Genomic DNA, 13,301 nt, shown 5'->3' with positions numbered 1-13,301 from the left:
GGTTGGTGCCTGAAGTTGCCTATATTTCAGATTCTTTTACCCCTAAAATACCATATTTCACATGTGTGTGTCTATGTAATAAGTCCATTTAGCTGATTGAAAGTACAAAGCCCCACCAAGATCTACTGAGTCAGAAGTTTTTTTTTTTGTTTTTTTTGTTTTTTTTGTTTTTATAACCACACCCAACTGGCTTGTTTTATTGGAGAAGGGCATGTGGAGTTAACAATGTGAGGACAGTTGGGATCTGAGGTTAGGGAAAAACAGCACCCCCTCCCCATACATGCCCACTGCCCCAAATAAAAAATAACCAACTATGGGAGAGCAGCTGAGATAGTGACTGAGACTGGGAAGGGAACAGGGAACCTGGGGAGGGGGGTGACGGAAGAGACCATGCGTGTGCTAGGAGGGCCCAGATGCAGCAGCGGTACGAGTAACATGAGTATGAGTTTCTGTGTCTTCCACATAGGTCTATATAAATATATAGAGAGAAATTGTTCACTTTTCCCTGCTCTCTGCTCCACACTGCTTGCCATGGTCCCAGCTCCTCTTTCCACATGAGGGCGAAGGGTAGGGGATGATGAACAAGTCATCACCAAATTGCAGTCAGACCCACATCCATCAGCTTCTGGATCTTCTGTGCTATTACAGGATTCTTTAAGTGTTCGCCGAGTGCCTGAGAGTCTTTTTGCATCTGCTCCAGGATAAGCTGCATGGCCGGGTCACTCATTATCTGCTGCACCTCAGGGTCAGCCATGGCCCATCACTTCACATCTTCAAGGCCCAGTTGCACTGGGCCATCATTCAGCGCTGGTAACCATCTGCCACCTCCTTATCGTTGGAGTCCAGATCTAACGCCTTCTGGTAGACATCCATGGCTTTTGTGTAGTCCTTCATCGCCTCCAGGGCAGCTGCTTTCCGGGTGTACCCCTTGATGCAGGCCAGCTCTAGCTGGATACATTCCTCACAGTCCTTGAGCGCCAGCTGAAACTCCAGGAGTTTGGTGTAGCAGGCAACTCAGTTGCTGTACAATTTGGCATCTTTTGGATTCCGTTTGATGGCTTCTGTATAATGCTTCACGGCCTGGGGATAGTCCCCTTTCTGAAAATATTTGTTGCCTTTGTTCTTCTCCTCCAAGGCCAGATCCGGGTTTATGTAAGCTGGCTGCTCTTGCTCCTTCAGAATTTTCTCTGCCTGTTAGCATTTCTTGAGCACATCTGGGGTCCGGTGCTCTGCCAAAGACTTGTTATAGAAATGGATGGCATCCTTGTACTTTTCTTCCTTGAAGTAGGAGTTGCCAATTCGAGCATAAGCTTTGGCAATCTGTAGATAGTCTTCTTGGTTTTCTTGCCCCACTTCGATGGCCTTCTCACAAAGCTGGCATTTACTGTAGTCACCCTTCTCGAAGTACACGGCTGCTTGATTGGTCATGTAAGTCATGTTGGTGGGGTCCAGGTCCTTGGTTCTGTCATAGTGCTTCAAGGCTGTGTCAAAGTCTTTCTTCTTGTAGGCTTCATTCCTCAGCTCTTTCTCTTTCAGCGCCTGCTTCTTACTCTCTGGAAGATCTTCTTCCATTAGCTCTGGCTTGGTGTCCTTTTGGGAGGAGGTGGTGAGGGGGGGAGGGGTATTCCAACTTCCTCCTCCTCATCCATACTGCCCAGATCCACACCCAGCAGGACGCTGAGAGTAGTCATGATCTGGGGATCTTGCAGTTTCGTGGCCAAGTCAGATGGCTTGTTTCCCAGTTGCTCTATCAGCTCCCAGTAGGTAGGATCAGCAAGCAGCGTCCTTGTCCTAGGATCATTCTCCAATTTCTGGTACAGATTGGACATGTTGAAAGGGTTCATGAATTTCCATCCTGCCAACTGGACCTCCAATTCTGTAAGCCCTCTTTGAGCTGAGGCTTATTTGCTTCATGTTTTAAACCCTCTTTGTAGGTTCGCTTGGCTTCTTCAAATCAGTTTAAGAACTCAAGGGCTGCAGCCTTCCTCGAATAGTCTTTGCCCCAGTTGGGCTTTAAGTCCATGGTTTTGCAGCCATCCTCATAAGCCTTCCGGTAGTCCCCTTTCTTGACATAGGCTGCGGAGTGATTGCTGTAGAGCACATGGTTCTGGGGATCTGACTTAATGGCCTCAGAGTAGCACTGCAGCGCGTCATCGATGTTGCCCGCACTCAGGGCCTTATCGCCCTTCTCTTTCAGCTCATTTACCTGCTCCATAGCCCAGCCCGGAACCCCGTTGAATTGATTCTATCAGCTCCACGTTCCCAACTGCACACACCGCCCAGAAGGTATAATAAACAGTTTGATCCCTGTTTAGGAGATTCTCCTTTGTCCTTTGCTTTCCCCAGCTACATCTCAGTTGGATATGGGGAGAATGACCTATCTAACAGTATCATCTTGGAGCAGTCAGGTTAGTAATGTTTTGGGGTCCTGGGAGTTGATTTAGAGATCAAAGCAACTTCCTTAACAATTTATGAAGCTTTTCACCTTCCACTCCCCTTTTTATTCCCTGAGTTCCATGGGCTAGGAACCCAGAGTCAGATTATCATATGAAAACATAGTTTTTGAATTGTGGGCATGAGAATTTCAATCTCTTAGCAGCTGGCCTTGCCTTAGTCTCAGATATGGGCTCTTGACTCTCAACTAAATGGCTTCCATTTTGCTCTCTGCCTAGGGATAAAATTAAGCCATAGCTGTGGTGAGAGTCACCAGTAATTTGCCTTTTGCTTGCAGGCTCCATCCCAGCTTTTTTGCAATTAGGTTAGTTATTCTCTGTCAGTCTAGAGTGCATAACAGCAGATATTTGAGGGGGAAAAGATCCCAATTTCGATCTCCTGGCACAATTTCCCCTGCCTTTCCTGGCGTGAATCTTAGCTGACAGGAAAGCAGTCCATTTTTCCAACCATTTTCCAAATGGTTTCATTTCATTGGACTTTTAGCCATCTTGGATTGCAGGCCACAAGCGGAAATGGTCTTCATTAGCATATCCATACTTTTCATTCCTCTCCGCTTTCACTTGGACTAGTTTTAGGCTAAGTAAATCTTTTCTTTGTAGGCTTTTCCAGAAAGCCACCATAAATAATACTCTCTGAACTCCTACCTCTTTTCCTGTCAAGTCTTTTACTGGGGAAGCCGCAAGAGGTGCATGGTCTCAGTCCCCAGGTACAAATAGAAGACAAAATATTACTTAGTTACTTTTTCCCCTATCTTTGTCTATTCCGTCTTGTTTATCCATTACCTATACTATGCCCCTTCCAGTTTCGTTTCTTTCTTTCTTCTTTCTTTCCTTCTTTCTTTCTTTCTCTTCTTTCTTTCTTTCTTTCTTTCTTTCTTTCTTTCTTTCTTTCTTCTTTCTTTCTTTTTCTTTCTCCTTTGAATTCAGTGAGAACTTTTTCCACTGCAAGTGACAGAAAACCAAACAATCTGGTTTGGATTCAGGGAACGTGCTCTACACTGTGGCCCCAAGTAAGTGGGCTAAAAGTAGAGGAAGAAGTACATGGTTCTCTAGAGAGAAATTGGGGTACAATGACCAAAATGATGGTCTATGAATATCAGGATGTCAAAAAACAACAAATTTCCATTACACTTGGTTTCTCAGCTGAGCTGCTGAATGCTACTAGAGACTATCACACAACCCTGAAGATTGGTGACATGTCAAGATTATGTTCTCCAGTTTTATTTTGACTTCAGCACTACTTAGCAAACTTTTCTCATTGCCCTGGTCATCTCTTTCATAGGTTTCAAAATGATTATTCATAAGCCTCACCATTATTCCTTAGACACAACTACCCATTCACCTTCAGCAGACAACCTTGCCTTTTACTTTGTGTGGAAAGTTGTAGAAAAAAACCCCCTTGTTTCTACCTATGCAAACTTGTCTATATTGAAAGTACTTGGACTCCTTTCCTGCTCATGTGTCTTGCACTCCAGGCTTCTCCTTTATAGGAAGCCCTCAACTATCATTGCTCTCTCTCTCTCTCTCTCTCTCTCTTTCTCTTTCCCTTTCCCATATTTGCATAGTCTTCTCTCCACATGCTTTTCTCTCACAGGCAGAATTGGGTTTACCATAAAGCTAATGAAGCTTAAATAAACTTTAGGGCTTCACACTTGCCTGAACCCCTTTCAAGGCTTTAGGTGGAAATTTAACAATGTGTTCTCATGGTCATATGTATTTGTGCAATGTACAAATATAAGATATATTAACAGTAATATTTATGCATAGGGTTTCTCATTCACTCCAAGGCCATTGTCTCTTTCTACTTTGATTTTCCTTCTGTCATATTTCCTTTGTGTTTGGGGAATTTTGTAGGCGTCTTGGGATCCAGATTGAATTGGGGACATACTAATTCTGGTTTAGTGGGATGCATATACAGAGAAGTTATTACTAGCAAATCTAGAGTAGGAATGGCTTCCAGGAATACTCCCACTCCCCACTGTGCTGACTCATGCCACACTGACATGAAGGTGCTGTATGAATGCATCTTTCAATGCTTGGCACCAGAAGTACGAGGATAATGGAGAAGAAATGATGTTTGAAGTGTTTGGAGCCAGAAACTAATTGGTGCAAAATTCTTCCAATCTTCATATATGTAAAATTAGAAGTGGATAATTAAATTTTCATTGAAGCCTAGTAAAACAGATGTTCTCTTCCTGTTAGGAACATATTCAGTAATGCAGTAAAAAATCTAGCTTACATATATGTTTCTTTTGAGATGGGAATATGTGAAATGGAATTTATCAGAATTCCTGTGTTTTCAAGGTGAAAACCTTTAGCGGTGTTACAGATGACAAGTATCTATACTGAAGTCTCATTTTATACATTTTGACCATTAATATATTTTTTAAAGATTTTATTTATTCATGAGAGACACAGAGAGAAAGGCAGAGATATAGGCAGAGGGAGAAGGAGGCTCCCTGCACACAGCCTTGATGTGGGACTCAATCCCAGAACCCTGGGGATCATGACCTGAGCCAAAGGCAGATGCTTAACCACTGAGCCACTCAGGCATCCCCTGACCATTAATATTAAAAAATATTTTTTCTTATTGAGCAATAACATTAGAATAATGGCTGAGTTATCTTCTTGTTATCAATGATACATTCTTTGTTATCTGTTCCCAAAGCACAGCACTATATACTCCATAATGCTTCTCATAGTCGTAATTGCTTCTTTGTTACTTGCCTTTTCAACAGTGTAAACTCCACTAGGTAAGAACTGTGTTGCCATTGTTCATGTTTGACCATAATCATCACTTCTTTGTTCTCTTTGCTAATGGAATCCTGTCCTCTCTCCAACTCAGTTCATGTTCCTCACTAGACTGTCCTCATGCCCTGCTCCAAGACTATCCCTGATTGATCTAATATCCATTTTCTTTGTCCATGAATTTTTTAAGATTGAGAATGTGGTGCGATTTGGGCCAATGAGGCACAAGGAGAGATTTGACAGAAGCATTTACTTCATTTCCTAGGGAAGCAATTTTCTCTTTTTCTGGACATGTGATACTTAGAAATAAGTCCTAGCCTTCCTATCAGACTATGGGTGGAGTCATTATATAGATAAAGGAAAAACCAAGAGAATCTTAGGAGTCCATGGATCATGTCACTCTTGAAAGCCGTATCACTGCTGGACTTCTGGTTATGTAGGCCAATAAAATGTTCTTATTTAAGGCAGTTTGAGTTGGGTTTTCTAGTATTGGTAGCCCAGTGCACCATATCTAAGCAATGTGATACTCTCTAGCACTCAGCAAAGGCTTATTGAATTGAATAGAAAATTCTTTCATATATATGATACATGTATCTTCCTTGGTATATAGTCTTTTTTTCTTACCTTATTTGTTTTGTTTAATTTTAAGATAACAAACATTCATTTTTGATAGTCAAAGCAATATAGAACTATGAAAGAAAACTTTTAATCTCTACCTTCTTCTTATTTACACCTTCCTGAGGTAACCAGTGTTAACCATTGACTATGTGTACTTATGTATTTTCCTGCTTTCATAGGCCAATCTACATAGATATAACTCATTCTTGTTAGTAACTACACACAGTGGTGGTATCTTGGTATATCTTTGCCCTGCTTAAATGTTTCTCATAGAGTTTTATTCAAATTCTTTTCTGAAAAAAAACAAAAACAAAAACAAAAAAACCCACAAATTCTTTTCTGTAACTATATGTCTGCGCCTTTAACTGTTTCCTCATTGACTATTCCACCTTTGTTATGTCTCCAAATTTGGAGCATTAGAAGAAAACAGTGGTTGATGGAGTGGCTTAAACAATGTGAAGGGTTACATAAACTTTGCTAGTGTTATGGCATCTACTATAGTTTTACCATTTTGAAATTTAAGATTTATTTTTCTTTTCTTAAAAAAAGCAGGTTGTCCTTTCTTCTGCTTATTATAATAACTAGAAATGTTTTCCCTGTGTCATTTGCAAGAAACCACACCTAGGGGAGCAGCCCTAGGGAGGCATTACAGCTGCAAGTAATAAAGTAATGGTTTCATGAGTTTCATTTCGAATCCAGAAATTCGATGAAATCCAGAAAGATCTAAAATATTAACCCTAACCCAGCAAATAAAGACTTGTATTCTCCCTTTGAAATGAAGATTTATCCCTTAGGTTGGTTGGTTTGCTTGTTTAACAGTAGTGGGAAATATAGACTATTTTCAAAGGCTCTATTAAATATTAGCTCTGGTTAATTGAAGATAGTTTAATTCCATGCTAGTAGATATGCTATAGTTGAAAGTGCGAATAATAAATGACTTTATAATGATCAGTTCTCCTCACCTCCCTTCAAAGATATGCAAGAGTAGGAAACAGTGATTTTAAACTGAGGTTAAAATGAAAATTACTTGTACTCAAGGTGACACACAATCAAGACTTTTACTGATTTCCCTAAGGAACAATTTATTCTTGGCAACAGCAAAACCTAATTTCAGAGAGACGAAGAAAGAGGCAGAGGGTGGGAGAGGTGAGATGATATGAACCCAATTGGACAGTATAATAAGGGCAAGACACAGACAGTCACAATATTTCCAAGTTTTTATCAGCTGAGTAACACCAGAGAGAACCAAACAGAATACCCTGTGGTAAATTAACCTATAAGCCAGATAGATAAAGGCAGCTGTGGTTTTTGTGTAAGTTCAAAGCACAGATGAAAATTAGCTCCTCTGGGTATAGTCATTTTAAACTTCGGCAACACTGGCAATTTTTTGAGGTTAGAAATATTGCAGAAGTCTAAAGCATGATTTTTCCTGAGATAACCAGACTCAGCTTGTCTAAGTAGAAAATGATTCAAGGCTTAGGGTGAGTAAACCCTGAGTTGTTCATGAAATCATTGAAAAGGAAAAAGAAATAAAAGTGAACAAATGGATGCGTAAAGTAAGACAAAGAAGAGTTTTTACTTTTATTCTTAGGATAGATACAAACATATTTGGGTTTTCTTAGTTTTGATTTTTCATCACAATGAGCTAAGGCTTTATTTTTGTGAAATACACCTTTTCCTGAGTGGGAGATGCTGGTAGCTTTCCATGGGTCGAGTGGTATAGAGAGAAGCTTGAGAACACAGGGAAATTCTCTCAATCGTACTAATAGTCCTGTATTCATAATTCACTGAAAATTAAGGGAAATGAGATACTAAGCATGCACTCTAGGGCACATTTGGATTCTTTCTGATATAATTACATGTTTTCTGTTCTGTGGCAAGTAATATCTAAAAGTGATGTTCTTTGTAATTTTAATTTGCTCTTTGGGTGATTTTATTGTAGTGTACAGGGGTCAATATATTTCTTGGAAGATTATATTTTGAACACTAATTTCTATTTTAATTTAAAGGTTCCATGTCTGTTAGATTCAAAGCAGTGATCAGCAGAAAGCCCATTAATAATGTAAACTTGGTCCAACCAGGTAGCAATTAGCATGCCAGACAATTGCTAAGGCTGAAAAGAATTCTGATGGCTCTTGACCCTTCTTTTATCCAGAGTTACAAATTGTCACAAGTGAGAAGAATTTAGTGAAATTCTGGTGCAGATGAAGTAATCTTTCTTCACGTATGTAATTTGAGTCGTAATTTAGATTCAATAGAGTTCCAATCAGGGTCACCAGGTAAGCAAAAGTCAGTCTCAGTGGGAAGAAAACTATTCCCGGCACTGAGACCGTAAACCACTTTCAGGTTTCTTTCACAGATAGGACACTGGAGATCATGTTGAAAGGCATCCCTAATAGCACCTTAACAAAAACCACAGTTTTCTAGAATTTCTAATGCCTTCTCACTATAGGTGGAGAGTGTCACTTAAGATTAAATTTCAGTAAGAGCGGTTCCACAGTAGGGAGAATAGTAAGCAGGACAGGCATATTACCTCTGTCAATCTGGTTTATTCTGGAGCAAGATCTCACTGAGCAAAATGAGGGGAATTAGGAGTGCTGACACATTAAGAAGTCCTCCTTAAGGAGTGCTTCTCTCTGCAGAGTTTCTGAACATTGTGAATTTGAGGTAATGTTCCCAGACACGTAGCTGGATTGTGGCATTTGTGTTTCATTAAATGGGTAGCTAGGGAGACATGACTGTGGCTAATGCTGGGTGTTGTGACAGCATCTGGTGATACTGCCCAGCTACTTGGACACTGGCCTAATAGCTTATCATTATCTCTAAGACACAGCTTAAGATTCCAAATAAATGGAGTGATACCAACAGTACTCACACACAGCTCTTACCTCTGTTATTGAAGCCAGTTGCCTTTCTGTCTCTACTTCCTGGACTCTGTAAGTTTCTTGAAGGACAAGGAATGTAGAGCTCGGACATGGGGCACCCCAGTTCTGGACAGGGACTGTGGGGACTTGATTCTTGATGAAGCAGTATTTCCTGGGGAAATTTATTTAAACTTTTGAAGCCTCAAATTCTCATTTGTAAATTAGTATGATAATAATATCAATTTCAGAGAGTTGTGAGGGAAAAATCATAATTAAGATAAAGTGTTATATGTGATTGCTTTTCTTATTTTTTTATTTTTATGGCAAGAGTATTGTGGTATAATGGATATTACACTATCTTCAAACTCAGATAGGTCCGTGGCTGGATTTGTGTGTTCTTAGACAGTTTATTCAATATTCCTATAACTCAGTGTCCTCTTCTTTAAAATGGGAATAACCCTACTATTTAGGGTGTGTGAAGTTTAAAAAACAATATGATCAAAATATTTGAATAGAAAAAAAGACTCCATAAAGCAAAGCCAAAAGACAATTGACAAACTATTTTTCAGAGTGGCTGTACCATTTTGTATTTCCACTGACATTGAATGAGAGTTTCTACTGCTTCATATCCTTGACAGTACTTGATGTCAATATTATGGATTTTGGCTAGGGAAAAATATTTGCCATCATATGACAGACATAGGTGTTACTTCTTTAATATATAAAGAACCCCTAAAATTGTGAAGACCAGCAACCCCATAGAAAAATGATTAAAAGGCAGGAGAATATACATTACAAAAAAAGAAGAGAAATGCTTGTAAGCATATGAAAAGATGCTCAACTCCACTCATAGTATGAGAAACAAAGATCAAACACATTGAGGTATCATTTATCACTTATCAGATTGGCAGAAATAAAGGTTTGACAACACACATTCAGTAAGTCATGAACTGCTGCTAGTGGCAAATGTAGCAAAATGCCACGAAACTTGTGGAATATTATCTAATATCAACTACTAAAATTATAGATGCATTTTACCCTTTGTTCTAGAAATCTCACTTATTGGACTCTATTCTTACAGTTACCTATGCACAATTATAAAATGGCTTATGTACAACTTACTTATTAGAGTATAGTCTTCAATAGCAAAAGACCAGAAACTTCAGAAGTGCCCATCAATGGGACCTGGTTCACTACAAAGTAGAGTACTTTGCAGTTGTGAGACATCCATAATGTGGTGGTGTGAGAAGATGTCCAGGAAATACTACTGTTAACTGAAGATGTAATTTATATTTGAATGAAGACATTTTAGAATGGTGATCAAGAAACTAATAAAAACACCTACTTATAATGGGTGAGGGGACATGGTGGACAGTAATGGGGATGGGACTAAGATTTATCAAAGTATACTTTAAAATTTTTTAAATTTAATTTTCATATATTTTATTTTTTGGAGTAGTTTCAGATTTACAGCAAAATGGAATGGAAAGTACATTCATGTGCCCTATATTTCTGTCTGTACACACACACACACAGCTTCCTGCATTATCAGCATCCTCCACCAGAGTGGTATATTTGTTGCAGTTGATGAACCCACATTGACACGTCATTATCACCCAAAGTCCATCATTTACATAGTGGTTGATGTTCATGTTGTGCATCCTTGGTTTGGACAAGTTTATAATGACATGTGTCCACCATTTTATTAGAGTACTTTCACTGTCCTAAATTGCTTCTGTGTTCTATTTATTCATTCCTTCTTCCCCTCCTCAGCCCTGGCAGCCAATGGTCTTTTTTACTGTCTCAATAATTTTACCTTTTCCAGAATCCCATATAGTCAGAATTACATGGTATGTATAATTGGCTTCTTTCACTTAATAATATGCACTTAAGTTTCCTTTGTGTCTTTATAGCTTGATAGCTCATTTCCTTTTAGTAGTGAATAATATTCCATTGTCTGAATGTACATAGTTTATTCAACTACTGAAGGCCACCTTGGTTGCTTTGACAATGATGAATAAAGCTTCTACAAATATCCATGTGCAGATTTTTATGTGGACATAGGTTTTTGGTTTCTAAAAAGTGAGATTGCCGAATCATGTGGTAAGAGTATGTTTAGTTTTGTAAGGAACCACCAAACTATTTTTCAGAGTGGCTGTACCATTTTGTATTTCCACTGACATTGAATGAGAGTTTCTACTGCTTCATATCCTTGACAGTACTTGATGTCAATATTATGGATTTTGGCCATTCTAAAGGGTATGTTGTATCTTGTTTTAATTTGCATTTCCCTGATGATACATGACATGGAGCATCTTTTCCTTGACTATTTAAAATCTATATATCTTCTTTGGTGAGGCTTGTTTTGTTAAGGTCTTTGGCCCATTTTTAAATTAGGTTGTTTATTTTCTTATTGTTGAATTTTTTTTATTGTTGAATTTTAAGAGTTCTCTGTATATTTTGGAAGCATTCTTGATTAGATATGCCTTGTGCAAATATTTCCTCCCAGTCTGTGGCTTGTCTTTTCATTTTCTTGATAGTGTTTTTTACAGCAGAACATTTTTAATTTTAATGAAGTCACCTTTCACATTCACCTTTCTTTCATAGATTGTGCCTTTGGTCTTGTATCTAAAAAGTTTATTTTAATTCCAGTTAGTTAACATACAGTCCTATATTAGTTTCAGTTGTACAATATGGCAATATTTTTTATCAAGTTGAGGAAATTCCCTTCTATATACCCAGATTATTGTGAGTTTTATTTGTTTGTTTTATCATGAATAGGTTTTGGGTTTTGTTACTTCAAAAAAATATTATATGGGCGTGCCTGGGTGGTGCATCCAACTCTTGGTTTTGGTACACGTCATGATCTCAGGGTCATGAGATCGAGCGTCACTTCGGGATACATTTTCAGCATGGAATCTGCTTGAGACACTCTACTTCTCCCTGTCCCTCACCCCCACTTTTGCTCTCTCAAATAAATAAATCTTTTAAAAATATTGTTTTGATTTTTGAACCTTATAAAATATTATATATTCACAAAACATCATATATGAATATTACCTGTAGAGTAGTAAGTCTTTTACTGTGTATGTTTATTTCTCCTCCTCCAGGGCCCAAGAAAATTTGGCATAAAATAAATATTCTGGAAAAGCATGAAGTACCACAAATCGTCCTTTGCTTAGATTGTACTTATAATCAGCCCAAGTTCAGAACAATTAAATTAGGATTTATGTGAATTAAACTTAAAAAAAAATTAAACTCTTCTTTTTAAAAATGAAAGTATGTTTTCATCCCACTCCCAGAACATGTTCCCAGGTTGCTTGCTTGTTCCCTAGTATTTGAAGTTTTAAGGGGTTGAATATTTACTTAATTACACATTAAGCTCTTAACTCCTTGTTAGTCCCTGATATTGTGTGAAAAGCATAACAGACCTGGACGTTAAGAGTTTCTTCTTTTTTTTTTTTTTCCTTTTTTCTTAAAAGTTTATTTATTTATTTTAGTCATCTCTATACCAGTGTGGGGCTCAAACTCACAACCCCAAGATGAAGAGTTGCATTCCATTCTGACTAAGCCAGTCAGGCACCCTGGACATTAAGAGTTTCTGATCTAGAATCTGCCACCAAGGAGCTATGATTCTCTTACTGGATAGTCTGTAGATGAAGTAATTCAATATTGCTTCACTCAACAAATGTTTATTGAGTGACTCTATGTTCCAGGCCCTGTTATATAGCAAGAAAAAAAGAAAAGAACTTGACAAAAACTATTGCCCTTAATTGTTTATACTCTTGCTGGGACATACTCCTTGCTGCTCTGTGGTCCACAGTCAAGGAAGCCATCATGTTGAAGCCTTATGTGAACAATGGAACTCAGTACACATATGACACCACTGGAAGTGTAAATAGTTTACTACAAACTATTGGTCAGTTCCAAGTAGGTGACAGGGTGAGTATGTAGGGGACACTGTGTTCCTAAGGTAACCACTTTGCTCCCTGTTCCTTTATGAAGGATGAATCTTACTACCTCAGCTTCCCCAGAGGGACCACAGGACTGCTCCCTCCTCCTTAACTCATCATTTTCTCTCTCTTGATCTTTATCCTCATTCCTGTGTCTTCAGTTCTCCATTTTCCCAGGATTTATGTTTATCCACAGATATGATAAAATTTCAGGTATTTCTAATTCTTTATAATTTCTTTGGACAAATCCAAACATATTCTGAAAAAAAACAATGAATTTTTTTCTCCTCCAGGGTCTTATAGCTTTCCAGAGAGGAGGATCAAGTTAAAATCTTGCGGAGGGAAGAGTGGAAACAGAGTGTATATGTATGTGTGTGTGAGGGTGGAGTTAGAATCATCTCCTCAGGCATAGCTAGGATCCTAAAGTATTTGGAATCAAATATTACTAGCATCTCCGGTTTGATGTCTTTCTTAGGAGAAACTTTGGGTTGCTCGGGAGATTTATTTGGCTTCTATCATAACAAAAATTTGACATTACTTCTTGAAAAGGAATAACCTTGGGTATTCTTAAACTTGGACTTTTCTTGTCTTGGGTAACACTGCAATTAATATTAACTGCATTATTTATTTATTTATTTATTTATTTATTTATTTAATAATAAATT

The 13,301-nt window shown here is 38.3% G+C and overlaps 1 pseudogene; it reads right to left on the bottom strand.

Annotated features, from left to right (window-relative positions):
- Window positions 1-589: 589 nt before the first annotated feature.
- Window positions 590-2,223, bottom strand: LOC112923136 (stress-induced-phosphoprotein 1 pseudogene; annotated as a pseudogene).
- Window positions 2,224-13,301: the final 11,078 nt, after the last annotated feature.

Source organism: Vulpes vulpes, chromosome 1, assembly GCF_048418805.1.
Source record: "Vulpes vulpes isolate BD-2025 chromosome 1, VulVul3, whole genome shotgun sequence".
Lineage (NCBI taxonomy): Eukaryota > Metazoa > Chordata > Mammalia > Carnivora > Canidae > Vulpes > Vulpes vulpes.
This window is presented reverse-complemented; position numbering and strand designations above follow the sequence as displayed.